This window comes from Mus musculus, chromosome 2 (genome assembly GCF_000001635.26).
Source record: "Mus musculus strain C57BL/6J chromosome 2, GRCm38.p6 C57BL/6J".
NCBI classification, from domain to species: Eukaryota; Metazoa; Chordata; class Mammalia; order Rodentia; family Muridae; genus Mus; species Mus musculus.
The window spans coordinates 136,322,169-136,336,520 of record NC_000068.7 but is presented as its reverse complement, the minus strand read 5'-3'; the positions used below and the strand labels follow the sequence as shown (position 1 = coordinate 136,336,520).

The window sequence follows — 14,352 nt, the reverse complement described above, 5'->3', positions numbered from 1 at the left end:
CATGTCATGTATGAATGTACGAATGCATAGTGGTAATTCAAACAATGACATGGAGTCATTAATCATCCAACTTTGAAGAGGAAAATTAATTCAATTTTTTAGTAATTATCTAATAATTTTCATCTTTCCTTAGATAATTAATGTCAGTAATTCTGTGTTCATGAGATACAGACTGAAAACACAGCTAGTGACTATAATATTTGGGGAAAGCAATAATTTGATATGTGTGTTTCAAAACCAGAAGAAAATGTGTCAGCTGGCCTCTGTCTTGAATAATTCAAAGACTTGTTGAATGACTAGAAAGAGGGCACTATATCAAAGTGAAGAAAATACCCCTCTTTGCAACTAAATTTAATGTGTTTCAGTTGGTCGTGTTGGGTCAAATTATTCCTTTATGTAAATATACAGAGAACAGAGCTTAGGCAAGGAAGACTTAATAGTGATGGGTCTGCATGTATCTGAGTTTCTTCTCTTGGTTTTTCCTTATAACCCTGTCTTCTGCTTCACAGAGAATGCAGCAGGCTTATTCAGAATTCATTCTGATTTGTGCTTTAAACTATTAGTAAAGAACATATTTTTGTAATTATTTTGGTTTATATGCATTGATATGTTTGCCCTTTGATGCTAGCTAAAATCAGAGGCCTTTAGTATATAACCTTTTAGTGATAATGCTAGCGAATATCTTTGGTTGTAATAATAAAAAATGACTTCAAGGAAGCTACTAAAAATATTAACCAGAGTATTAAAACCACATTGAGCATAGTAAAAACAAAGAAGGAAAAATATTTTGGGGCACAGTGAGCTCCACAGCTACCCAACGGTGCTAAGTGCTTAGACAGGACAATGTTATAATCTACTCATGTCAAAATACCAATCAAGAGGAAAATATAATTTTATGAACTATGTAATCTGATTCCAGACTGGATCTTGAAAATGAAATGCTATACCAAAACAGTGGTGTAAAGACTAGTCTTGCAAGATATCAGAATATTTCAAAATAATTTTAAAAGGGAAGCAAAGTGTGTTGTGTCTATATGATATATATCTACTTCTATGAGTCAGCATCATGGTTTCATACAGGAAATCAGGACAAGAAACAACTGGAGAATGCGAGGGGAGTTTAGAGGGTATTGGAATGCTGTCTGAATCAATGTAAGTGGTGATTACAATTGAATTCACTAAAACTGTTCACTTCATTATACATGTGTATTGGATGTCCATTTCTATGTGCATTTTATAGTTCATGATAGAAGGAGAGGTTTCTGCAGTCTAGCCACAGAAATAAACCAATATATCACTTGAAAGAGTTAGCATACGCAGGCAGGCCTTACAACTAGTGAGGAGAAGTTGGGATCATCAAATAAGTGAGGCGACTCTACGTAGAAAGATTATTCATGCCTTGTGCCTGATTCCATGTACCAAGTGAAAAGTTGGACTAAGCTACTAAAAGTTACCTGTCTATCATCTATCTATCTATCTATTTATCTATTTATCTATTTATCTATTTATCTATCTATCTATCTATCTATCTATCTATCTATCTATCTATCATCCATATACACATACATACATATATACATACATCTAGCTAAATGACAACACTAGGAACTTTACTCCTAACAATGGGAAGTGATCTATGAACATGGGAGATGGAAAATATTAAGACAATCTTAAACCTTGCCACATGTTTCTCATGTGATCTCCTTAGGAAGTTGAGGTAGACAAACACAACTTTGAGGTGGGTCTGGACTTGTGAAGGGAGTTTGTGTGTATGTAGCAAGACCAGTCCGAGCAACTTTGTGAAACCCTACCTCAAATAAAAATTACAAACCTGGCCTGGGGATTCATTCCAGTGGTAAAGAATTTTCCTTGCAAGGGCTAAGTTTTGGGTTCAATTCTTAGCATCATCTAAAGATTTATTATAGGGAACTGAAGAGGGAGTTAAGCAAATAATAAGGGCATTGCGCTCTTCAGTGGACCTAACTTCTGTTTCCCCCATGACTGGGTGGCTCACAACTGTCTGTAACCCTAGTTTCAGAGAATGGAATACCTTCAGGAGGCACCTGCATTGTGTGCCCCCTTCACATGCACATCATTAAAAAATAAATAAATCTGTTTTTAAATTGCTCAAATCTCAACTCATTACATTAAAAATAAATATTAAATCAATTGGAGTATTTTTGTTAATAGTTTAACTAACAGTCACATAATTAGACATGAGAATGTAAATGTATTTATGAGGTAACTGTTACTCTATCTGCAAGCACTGGTCATGAATTCCCTCATTGTTAGGCACATAGAATGTCAAGAAATCTTCTCCCAGGGCAGAGCTGACTCATCCTATGTTGCCATGGTGTAGAAAATCCCATTCTGATCTAATTTCTTATATTCTAGACCCACTTGAACATCTTTATTTCATGTGTTCAATCTTTTTCATAGGATGTTTCCCATGCTTGTGCATGTATAAATGATGTCTTCCTTCCGAGAAGTGGGTCAGCAAGTGGTCTTGTCATGACATTGTTAATTTTACCAACATTTCTGTGGCTTTTCTCTAGTCAATATTTTGAGGAAGATTTAATCATATGATTCTGCATCCTATTCACTACTCTTTATCTTACTCTAATTGGGCTTTGATTTCACCCCTGATTTGATCAAGGAAGCAGCTACTTCCATGTTTCCAAAGCTAATGAACACCCTTCATTTCTCTTTCTTCTTTTTTGAAGTCTTTTGTGAAGTGCCTCAGAGATGCCCTGCCTGCCCCGAGGTTTGACACTATGCCTCAGATTGTATCACTTTTCTGTTTCCTTCAGTCCTTTGTTTCTTAGTATATCTTATAACATTAGTTTATTTTAAGTATATTCTTGTCTACTTATTGATATTAGGAAAATGACGTGCAAACTTATTGACTTAAAATAGTAAGCAGGTTTAAATCCCATAATTAGGCTTAACCAGTGACTCCAATTGCAGTTTTTTCCCTTTAGTTTTAAAGAGAAATAATGGGACCCTCTCTGTTTCTCCTTCTCTATTTCTTAGTAGAGAAGGTTTGCAGTGCCAGAGATGATACAGTGAAGAATAGGCTTCCCTCCAGGCTGGCTCTTCAGCCACTAGCACTTTCTCAACCTTGCTACAGCCTCAGCATTTGTAAATTTGTAGGTGAGTAGGTCTGAAAATTGCTCCTCTGTGTGTGTGTGTGTGTGTGTGTGTGTGTGTGTGTGTGTGTGCTCTATAACTTCTTCAGGATGGTTTTGTTTCTAGCTGTTCATAATGTACTATAATGTTCAGTGTACTATAGAGGGACGAAAGCAAGAGAGCCGACTTGTATTCTTCACACATGCCACGATTTACTGATGTTTACTTTAGACTTAATCTAAAGCCTGACTTTTTCAGCTGCAAAATGGAACTTCATTAAACTTATAGCACTGCTGTGACAATTATATGATAGCCACCTGTAACTGAGGGCTCCAACTCTGCAGTCCATTAATTGTCCTCTCTTTGGCTGCCCCTCTCTTGTCTCTGTTACTACTGTGTTCTCTCCTTTCGTATGTTTTTATGAGTGAGTCATCTACTCATCCATTTCAATCTAAGATGCAGTTGACTTTGGCCTTCTCGTGTTCACTATCAAATGTAGTTATAAAGTAGTGGCCTCCAGACAGATGGGAGAAGACATTAAGATGAAATTGGCTGACTCCCATGCAGTTAACACTTGTGCATAACAGAGCTTATGGGATCAATATATGGCTTAGCCACACCTCTTTTGTCATTGTGGCAGAGAATATGCACTCATAGGAGCTCAGCTTCTTCAGAGACCCAGATATGTGACTTTCTCTACTTTATCTTTGTTATGGCTCTGGTTTGATTTTGAAGGGTGAGGAACATGGATTTTCAGAATACTGACTTTCTTAGCTTGAGCTTCCTCACAAGCAGCCCATCTTCTTCAATATTCCCTAAGCCTTAAGTGCAGAAGTGTCTTGTAGATGTAACCAAGGGGCTGGGGTCTGCAACTCTGCATTGCAATTGATTGTGATTTTCAATAGCAGCCTCTCTCTGTTGTAAGGAAAAATTGCCTTGATAGGAGATAATACACAAAAGAAGCGTTATACGGACTCAGTGGTTATATTTGGAAATATATGTATATACAAATACATATATGAGTGCAATAATAATTAATGAAAAATGCCATGAATTTGATGGGGAGTGGGGAGGGATATATGAGAAGTTTATTGGGAAAAAGGAGAAGGGAGTAACATTGTAACTGTATTAAAATCTAAAAAAATAAAATAAAATTAAGCAGCCCTTTTCCCAAGAACCACAGAAAGGTAATGCATGCCTCCATTTACCCACTGTGAAGTGAGGAAGTTAGGTTATTTTCAATCCGCTTCTCTTTTGTGAAAGGCTGCTTCTGTGATCTTTACTCCAGTTCTTCCATCTTCTCATGCTCACAAGCTGAGCAGTTCCACTGACTCTGAGAAAAGTCTCTGGGGCAGAGCCAAGGGATATCCATGTTTCTGTAATCATTTACCTTATTATTTCTTAAATATGAACTTAAATTAACTATGACCATAAAATACAGACAATGATGTATGGAAGGCAACGGGCTGATGTATCAATGTGCAATAGAAACACAAACTCTAAGAATTTCATGTATGTGTCCTTTGTTGGGGACAGCCTTTCTTTCAGGTCATATCCTAATGAGAAGCCAAATTATAATCTTGAGATCTGAGAAATGAGGAATTTCAGAGGTGGGACCTGTGCTTTCCTGCAAATGTCATTGAGATCCAATAGCATCTTCTAAAGAAGGTGGGGATAGTCTCCTATGGGAAATGGGTGGTGGCGACTTCAACATTGCCAGCTGTGTAACTGGTTTGTTTTGATCCACACCTTGCTAGCCATTCTCATGCTTCCCTTAAGTAGCATAAATCTTTATCCGTAAGCATTGTGTTTATAATCATAATCTACTTATGCCCCTCCTGGGTCACCTTACTTTGAGGGTTGGCAATAATCCTGCCCACACTGTGACAGCCACTCTGACCTGTTTTGTTTTGTTTTGAATTTTTTAAATATCATTACTCCTTAGAGGCAAATTCCTGTTTCAGTAGATTTTTGTTGTTGTTACTCAGCCCCTGCACACATTTCCTGGATAAAATTTAAAAATTTAAGGAGGAATATGTAGGCAATAGTTTATCCTGAAATCCCTATTCCTTAGCACAAAGTTGAAAAAAAAGAGAGAACTGGAGTGTATAAGTTGAGATTCATGAAATTGGCAACACTTGACCATTTTTATAACTTTGCAATGTCAATTTCAAGTGGCTCAACCACCATAAAGGGATAGCATTCCCAATTGAAAAGTGACCAAAGGTCTGTATTATATCTGTGTCTGCTAAGCAAACCTTCCCACCCTTTTAAATCTCAGCCATTCACCTATAAAGTGGGGTTGGCTAGAAAATGTCTAGAACTTTCTAACCATAACAGTCGAATGTTTATTTATATCTTTTCTGCATTCTTTTGTTGTAATGGTTTCCATGAAAAATCTTCCCTTGGGTTTTCTTTTTCCCTAGAAGTTTTATGTCTTTAAACGAAAGGGGTGGGGTTTCCTTATGTATCCCTAGCTGGCCTGGAACTCTATGTATATCAAGCTAGCTTTGAATTCACAGAGATCTGCCTATATCTTCCTCCCACACACTTTGCCCTGTGCCTTTTAATAATCCTTTTGTTTCTGTTTCCCTTTCTTTCTTTCTTTCTTTCTTTCTTTCTTTCTTTCTTTCTTTCTTTCTTTCTTTCTTTCCTTCCTTCCTTCCTTCCTTCCTTCCTTCCTTCCTTCCTTCCTTCCTTCCTTCTGTTCATTTATTTCTTTCTTACCTTTTTTTCCACTGCTGAGAATTAAATCCAGAACACCATGCGCACGTTTCCACGTCCACTCGATCTGCTGATCCCTAATTAGTCACCATTCAGCCTCCACTTCTATTCCCAGTCTCAGTGAAAGTTCTCACTCTTTGCTTTAGGAAGAAAAATGATGCTAGCAGAATTGGATACAGTCATGCCTGACATATGATCATCCTTTCATTGGTACCCCATTCTCTGACTTCATCCCTTTTGCTCAAAATGCACTATCTTGGTTCCTTGTGAGTCCAAAACTTCTTGTGATGTCCACTGTCAACCTGTCCTGCATCTGCAAAGACCTCACTCTAACTAAGCTTCTTCTTACATCACCATTGTTATGACATAGTCTTAGTTTTCCTCCTAACAAAGAAATTCTCTTCACATCTTTAGCCCTCTCTACCCACCAACCCAGTTTCCTCCTACCCTTTAGAAAAAATTCAAAAGACACATTCATACATCTCTGTAGGATCACACCATCCCACAGCCTCCTTGTCCTACATTCTCCCACTCAATGATATCGTTTACCCCATCTCATTTAGAAGAAGTCCTCCTTCTATATTTCATTTTAGTACCAGAGGCCACATAAGATGGGGAATGCCTGGTTGGGGCTTGAAACAACTTAGCATATGTGGGGAAAGTGGACAGATATTTGGAGGACAGGTAAGGTCATTCTATTCTATCACCTTCACTGAAGCATTTGAATTTATTCCATGCCTTAGATCTGCTTTCTAGCACACAGCTGAGCTAAAGGTACATTAAGCCTGTCTAACTGGCCTTGAAGGAAAGCGTGGGACCATTTGTTCTCTTAAATCTCTTATGTTTGCAATTGTCAGTTTCAGTTTTGAGGGGAAGGCTTCAAAGTTTCACTGAAAACAACAAAAAAATAGAAAGGAGATAGGAGAGAGAGAGAGAGAGAGAGAGAGAGAGAGAGACAGAGAGAGACAGAGACAGAGACAGAGAGACAGAGACAGAGACAGAGACAGAGACAGAGACAGAGCTACTACAAGAGTTGATACATCATGTCATTGTCCTCAGCCTGTGGCAGTTTTGCAGAGAAGTATTTTTAATTGTGATGGCTAAAGTGGCGAACTTGTCACAGGGACACCTGTGTGCTTATGCAGCCTGGCAAAGATGAAGAGGAGCTGTTAAAATTCCACTGTCACTTTCTATGGCATGTTTTCCTCCACAGACAGACTAAATCTAACACTCACTGCACTATTAAAGATAAGCTACATCTTCATCTCCACACTTGGAAATATGCCCTACTTCAGCCCCAACTGATCCATGCTCCTTGTAGGTTATGTTGTGCACCTGTTCACCTATGTTTTCACATATCTGGTGGATATTAATTGAAGTGGATGTGCTACCCTGTATTAGTGACATCCAAGCCTTGTGAGTCTTCAGTCTCATTGTATAATGGGATGTTGCCAATTGTGTTATTTTGAAAGTACTCAAATGTTATGGCTAGAGGTTTTTTTAAATGAATTTTTTATTAGATATTTTCTTTATTTACATTTCAAATGTTATCCCCTTTCCTAGATTCCCTTCCAAAAAATCCCCTATCCTCTCCCCCTTCCCCTGATCCCCAACCCATCCACTCCCACTTCCTGGCCCAGGCATTCCCCTATACTGGGGCATAGAACCTTCACAGGACCAAGGGCCTTTCCTCACATTGATGACCAACTAGGCAATTCTCAGCTACATATGCAGCTAGAGCCATGAGTCTCTCCATGTGTTTTCTTTGATTGGTGGTTTAGTCCCAGGGAGCTCTGGGATTACTGGTTAGTTCATATTGTTGCTCCTCCTAGGGCTCCTTAAACTCCTTGGATACTTTCTCTAGCTCCTTCATTGGGGACTCTGCTCCATCTAATGGATGACTGTGAGCATCCACTTCTGTATTAGTCAGGCACTGGCAAAGCCTCTCAGAAGACAGCTATATCAGTCTCCTCTCAGCAAGCTCTTGTTGGCATCTGCAATAGTGTCTGGGTTTCGTGGTTGTTTATGGGATAGATCCCCAGGTGGGGCAGTCTCTGGATGATCATGCCTTCAGTCTCTGCTCCAAGCTTTGTCTTTGTAACTCCTTCCATGGGTATTTGATTCTTGCTTCTAAGAAGGATGGAAGTGTCCACACTGTGGTCTTCCTTATTCTTGAGTTTCATGTGTTTTGCACATTGTATCTTGGGTATTCTGAGCTCCTGGGCTAATATCCATTTATCAGTGAGTTCATATCATGTGTGTTCTTTTGTGGTTGGGTTACCTCACTTAGGATGATATCTTCCAAATCCATCCATTTGTCTAAGAATTTCATGAATTCATTGTTTTAATAGCTGAGTAATACTCCATTGTGTAAATGTACCACATTTTCTGTATCCATTCCTCTGATGAGGGACATATTACCAGCTATAAATGGTGAATCATTTCTGATCCCTTAAAATTCTTTTATAAAAATAGACAGTGCAATCAGATAGCAGATCTGAGAACTGTAAGTAAGTTTGAAGGCAGAACTGGGTCAGAGTTATTCCCTTAAATCTCAAATACAAACAAGAAAGGAGGAACTTCCAACAGGATTTGCCTTTATGGTCTGAGTACAGTAACAGGAGGTAAAGGCAAGAAACAGTGATTGGAGAATCAAAGAAAAGTATCTTAAACAACCCAGCAGTAATGAAACCCTAACATCATCTGTTTACCCTCTCAGTGTTCTTTGATTCCTTGTTTAAAACTGTGCATGAATTCGACTTGGCCACACCTAGTTTCAGACAGTAGGGAGGCCACCTTCAGTGAGATGGAAAATCCAGTATTCTAGAAGGGAAACAGGACGATCAAGTGTGATTTCACATACTAGACAGAAATGGACAGTGGAACAGAAGAGGTGTTTTAGGAGAAACTGCCCATTCTTGAAGAGGAGGCATTTGAGAGCAAGCAGGTTCGTGTGCCCAGCAGAACTGATTTAATATACTAAGAATAACTTCCTTGAAAATTATTTACCCTAACAGCCACTCCCCCTTGCAATTCTTTCAGTATTTTTCTTTGGAGCAAAGAAAGCCTTCATTTCCAGTCAGAGACATTTTAATCTAACAAAAATAGCATGTATTCCTTCTAAAAGAGAAGGTCCAGAGGGGGTCCCAAGACAAGAACAGTGGCTCAACTGAATACTAACTCTGGTTGCACCAATGTTAGCCTGTTGAGTCTCACTCATACTGACATAACTGATGCAGGCTGCCACAGTGCACCTGCATCCCACACAACTTTATTTTAATGTAGGGAGAAAGAGAAAAGCTACTCTCTTTTGTTTGTCTCTATCTCAATTTTTTATTGTCTTAGTTAGGGTTTTACTGTTGTGAACAGACACCATGACCAAAGCAACTTTTATAAGAACAACCTTTGATTAGAGATGGCTTACAGGTTCAGAGGTTCAGTCCATTATCAAGGAAGGAACATAGAAACATCCAGGCAGACATGGTACAGGAGGAGCTAAGGGTGCTAGTTCTTCATCTGAAGGCTGCCAGCAGAATACTGGCTTCCAGGAAGCTAGAATGAAGGTCTTAAAGCCCACACTCACAGTGACACACCTACTCCAGCAAGGCCACACTTTCTAATAGTACACTACTAGAAGCATATACAAACCATCACATTTACCATGGACCTGACACCCATTTCTGATTTCTGTGGGCACCTGCATTCTTGTACACACACACACACACACACACACACACACACACACACACACTTAAAAAATCTAAGTAATTATTTTAAAATTTTTAACAAAAAATGGCAACATTTTAAAATATGTATAAAATGATATATTTGTGCAGAATCAACATTTCCAGCATCCTGATGGAGAAGCAAGATATAATTAGGACTCATAAGTCTCCCATATGCCCCCTTTCAACTTCTACCTTCTTTTATTCATTATATGAGTGAGACCCGCTGTCTATTATTTGGAAATTATTCTCCTTGCTATATACTACTCCACTGTCTATTTTCCCATGACTGTGCATTTGAACACTGAATAGTGAGTGCTACAATACAAATTTAAGTACCTATCTTGTACTGATCACATATACATGTTTCCTTTAGAACATATACAGTTTTAAGAGAGAGAAGCCTATTTTAGTTCTTGCTTCTAATTTTTTCTCAATTACTCTCGGTCAGTCTTAAGTCAAATGTTCACTTTTATTCGCAACAGAAATTCAAGAAAAGAGATAGCCAGATATCCTCTGTTGACTATTACCAGCCAGCCTTCTGGTTGGCAGGAGATAGGACAGAGAGACAAGAGGACTGAGTTATAATATTTGATATTTCCTTGGTGCAAACACATTGTGATGACCAGATGACCAGGTATAAGCTGCAGAGCCTAACTAGCCAGCTTAAAACACCAGCTCTTTGAGTCTTAAACTTCAGTTTCAACATAAGTTGAGAAGAGCTACCAAATAAGTATATATATATATATGTATATATATATATAATCCTATATGTATGCATATATAGCTTTATTTATTTATATATGCATACATTATACATTTCACAACATGCTTTATACTTACATATGTAGAAGGATTATGTTGAATAGTTTGCAGCCATTATTTCTCCATTACTTTATAATGTAGTAACATAATACAGTTAATAACTCACCATACTAAATCAAAGATTAAAATCTTATAAATTTCAGATCATTGATGAAGATAAAAACTGGCTTTGACAGACTGCTACTGTGGCAATAACCTCAGAGCCCAGCAGCTTGAAAGAGATCATTTCACTCATGCCAAGTTCTTGGCAGGTCAAGCAGCCCTCTAGCCTAGCTGTTGCCACAGCGATTCAGCAGCCTGTCAGCATCCGTGTTGTGGCTCTTGATTTCAGCTCTCAGTGTTTATAGTCATGACAAAGTCAAAGAAGAAGCTGAGGGTCTTGCAGGGCTTACAGAGGATCCTCGAAGTGGTGATTTATCAGCTTTATTCTTGCATCACTGGCCAGGACTAGTTTCTTGTCACCGCAGCTCCAAGGACAACAGATACAAGGGAAAACATATGGAGATTTATTATAATACAAGTATTTCCACCACAGAGACGGTCACTTAGAGCAATATGTTATTTTCCCACACACTTGCAAACATCTGATTGTTCCAGAAAATAGCTAATATTCACGGGTAATGATGTATCATATCAGAAAATAGAGCAAACTCTTATTAAGCAACGACAAGACTAGTCCTGTCATTATTCTGTATATTGTTAATAAGTTCTTAAACTGGAATCTCAGTCTAGCACATACAATTCATTAGAAACACAGCTTATTTCAATACCACCACTATAATAATCGGTCCAGGAAAAGCCATTAATACTAAAAGGACTTAGACAGAAAAATAGTCCCAGAACCTTAAAAGTATAACTCATATTATCTACTGCATTAAAATGACAAACTTTAGAAGACATTGCCTTTTCCAGTTCATCAAACGTAATGCTGCAACAGCATGGGGAAAATCTGTTGAAAGTAGATGTGACATCATCCACATATTCCTTTTGCCAACAGTGGGAAATAGGACCATAACATGAAAAATGATTGGGCAAATCCTAGCTACAGTCCATTCTCTGCAAAGCAGAGCCACAGCCTTTGAAAATGACAATAGGGTCCCATTATGGTGTCCTGGAGAAAAGATGATCAGCAATTGTGATGGTGAGATATATGTAGTGTGTGGGACCAGTTCTGAACCTGGAAGAAAGATGCCATGAAGGACACTAAGGTGCAACAGAGGCCTCATTATAGACTATATATTCAGTAGTAACATCATGTCATTTTAAAATTTCCACATATGAATCAGTATCATGTAGTTATGTGGAGGGAATGTCTTTGACTCATGAGAAATAGCCTCAATACTTAGTGAATTATATCTATGACTCATATAAAAGGATTTAGAAGAAAACATGAATATATGTCCATATATGCATATATGGATGCAGATCATTTAAATCTTCAAATAAACACAGCACATAGGCACACAGAGAGTGATAGTGGCCATAGGCATATCCATTATCTTGTAAATTTTCCACTGTTCCAACTTTATTATGTTATATGCCTAAATAAAGAATGATTATCATAAGTGTAGTCTCAGCAAACTCTAATCATGTGAAACAGTGCTGTTGGCTGTAGGTTCTGTATCCTGGAGAGTATCCATTTCAACCATCTCCTCCTGTACTAAATAGTTCTGTGTTACTGTAACAGAATCAGCTTAATGAGAAAATATTTATTTCAGAAGCTTTGCCCCATGGTTTCTTGGTCCCAAGAACTTGAGCAGAGCATCATAGTAACAGGGGCAGCAGAAGGGTGGCTGTTCACACCTTCATAGCAGAAAACTAGACGGGATACACTACCAGGGATCATACCAAGAGAAATCTCTACCTAGTTCCACCTTGCCATATAGGTACCCAGAAGTCTCTACAACTACCTTGTGGGAAGTAAGTCAATTAATGAACCCACAGGGGAATTTTCTTTGCAAACTATAACTCTCATCTCCCCTCTTGCAGCCTCTAGAAGCCAAAATTCTACTGTCTGCTTCTATGAGTTCAAGAACTCTGCAGGTAGGGGAAATCATATAGCATTTGATGTTCTCTTGGGCTTAATTCACTTAGCCAAAAGGTGAATAAAAGTCCATTGTAAGTGTACATTGCATTTTCTTTATCCCTTCCAACACACTTGATACTTAGGTTGTTTCTGTATAATGGGGACAATGCTGTGGTGAATACAGGAGAACAGTCATTGCTTTGAGGTCCTGATTTAAATTCCTTTGGATAAATAGTTAGAAGCCAGAATGTTGGACCATATGTGGTTGTATTTTTAATTTTTAAAAGAGCCTCTAGACTGTTTCCTAGGACAGCTGAAACAATTTACATTCTTCCAATGTTATCCAAAGGTTTCTTTCTCTTACGTCCTTCTCAGCACATAAAACAGTTATTTCATTATAATCATTTTCTTGCAGGGTTGGAGGGGTTTGTGATCCTGTGACAATTTCTAGGTCGCCCTTGAATTCATTTGCTCGCATATTTTCCTACCTCAGCCTCCTGGATGACTGGAACTATAAGAATAACATGAAACTGTGGAGCTTGTCACTTGCATTTCTCTGATGATCAGAAATATTGATATTTTATATCTGTTGTCCAGTTGTATTTATACAGTTTTGCATGTGTATGTGTGCAATGTATTTGGACATGTTTATCTATTTGTGGACATGTGTGAATGTGGTATATGTGTATACAAAAAGATGTGGAGGCCTGATGCTTGCATAGGAGTTTCACGGTAGTTTTCCGTCTTATATACTGAGGAAACGACTCTTATTGGACCCAGAACATCCTGATTTGACTAGTTACGCTTGCTTAGGACATTCAGCGCCTAAGTCTTCCCATGCCAGGATTTCCAAAAGGCGTCCACACCCACACAGTTTTGCATGGATGCTCAGGATATAAGCTCCAGTAATAAGCTTATATACAAAACACTTTATTCATTGGGCCATCTCCTTAGGCTCTGATTGTAGAATTTTAATACATAGATTTTTTTAAATTATTTTTGTGAAAAATTGTCAGATTACTTGTTTTTAGAATATGTCTATGATAAATAACAAGGCGATATGAATGTAAAGAGACTCTCTCCCATTTATTAGCTTAGATTAGTCTGGAGGGTCGTAGCCAAAATTATGAGTGAGGGGATCATTGAATAATTCTGAAATGTCACCAGTGATACTTTATATTCCTGAGTTGCTGAAGGAGATAGTTGCATAATCTTTGCGGTGGAAACAGACCCTGTAATTCTGGGATGAGAGTCTCCGTGTAGAATAAACTGACAAAGTGAACTTCACAAGGAGATTGTACTCTGGTGTGCATTATCCCTAAGCAATCCAAAACCTGCAATTCTCTGCTGGTAACTGCTCCATCATTTCTGGCTATTCAGTTAGAAGCCAATGGATGGGTTTGTAGAACTATAGGTATTTACCTTGCCTTTTGTAAACGTTCCTATCTTAACAAGAAAAAAATATGACGTAGCTTTGCCCAAAATGTAACAGGAGCTGTTGGCATTTCATTGTTCTCAGATGGATTATTGATCAAATTAATCATCCAAGTCTCCACCCTGGATCTCCTTGTGAAGAACTTAAAAAAAAAAACTGATAAAATTTTAAGATGCTTCATCATGTTTTCATACCTCTCAAGGTTTTGGATTAACCATTTAAGACCCTCCTTCCACCCACTTTCTTTCATTCTGTCAATTGACACCTTTGCAAGTAGAACAAGCTGTCATAGCTCTAAGCTTGGCAGCCCAAGTTACTCAATAAAACTGTGTAGGACCACATATACTATGTTTGACTTGATTATAAATATTTAAATGCTTTCAACATGTGTCCCAGAAATAATGAGAGCATCAAATGATAGACTTCAAAAGGAACTTGGACACAAATAATTATGCATTTTCTCTACACCACACAGTACCTGAAGCCAC

At 38.2% G+C, this 14,352-nt stretch overlaps 1 protein-coding gene across 7 annotated transcripts in view; it reads left to right on the top strand.

Annotated features, from left to right (window-relative positions):
* The window catches only part of Pak7 (p21 (RAC1) activated kinase 7), a 306,881-nt gene that overhangs the window by 51,448 nt on the left and 241,081 nt on the right, over positions 1 to 14,352 (top strand). The window contains exon 2 of one of the 7 annotated variants that reach the window (NM_001360382.1): positions 3,034 to 3,153. The exons of the other annotated variants lie outside the window; for them this stretch is intronic. The gene's annotated coding sequence lies outside the window, so the exon portion shown is untranslated. The remainder of the gene's footprint in view (positions 1 to 3,033; positions 3,154 to 14,352) is intronic. 7 annotated transcript variants of the gene reach the window in all.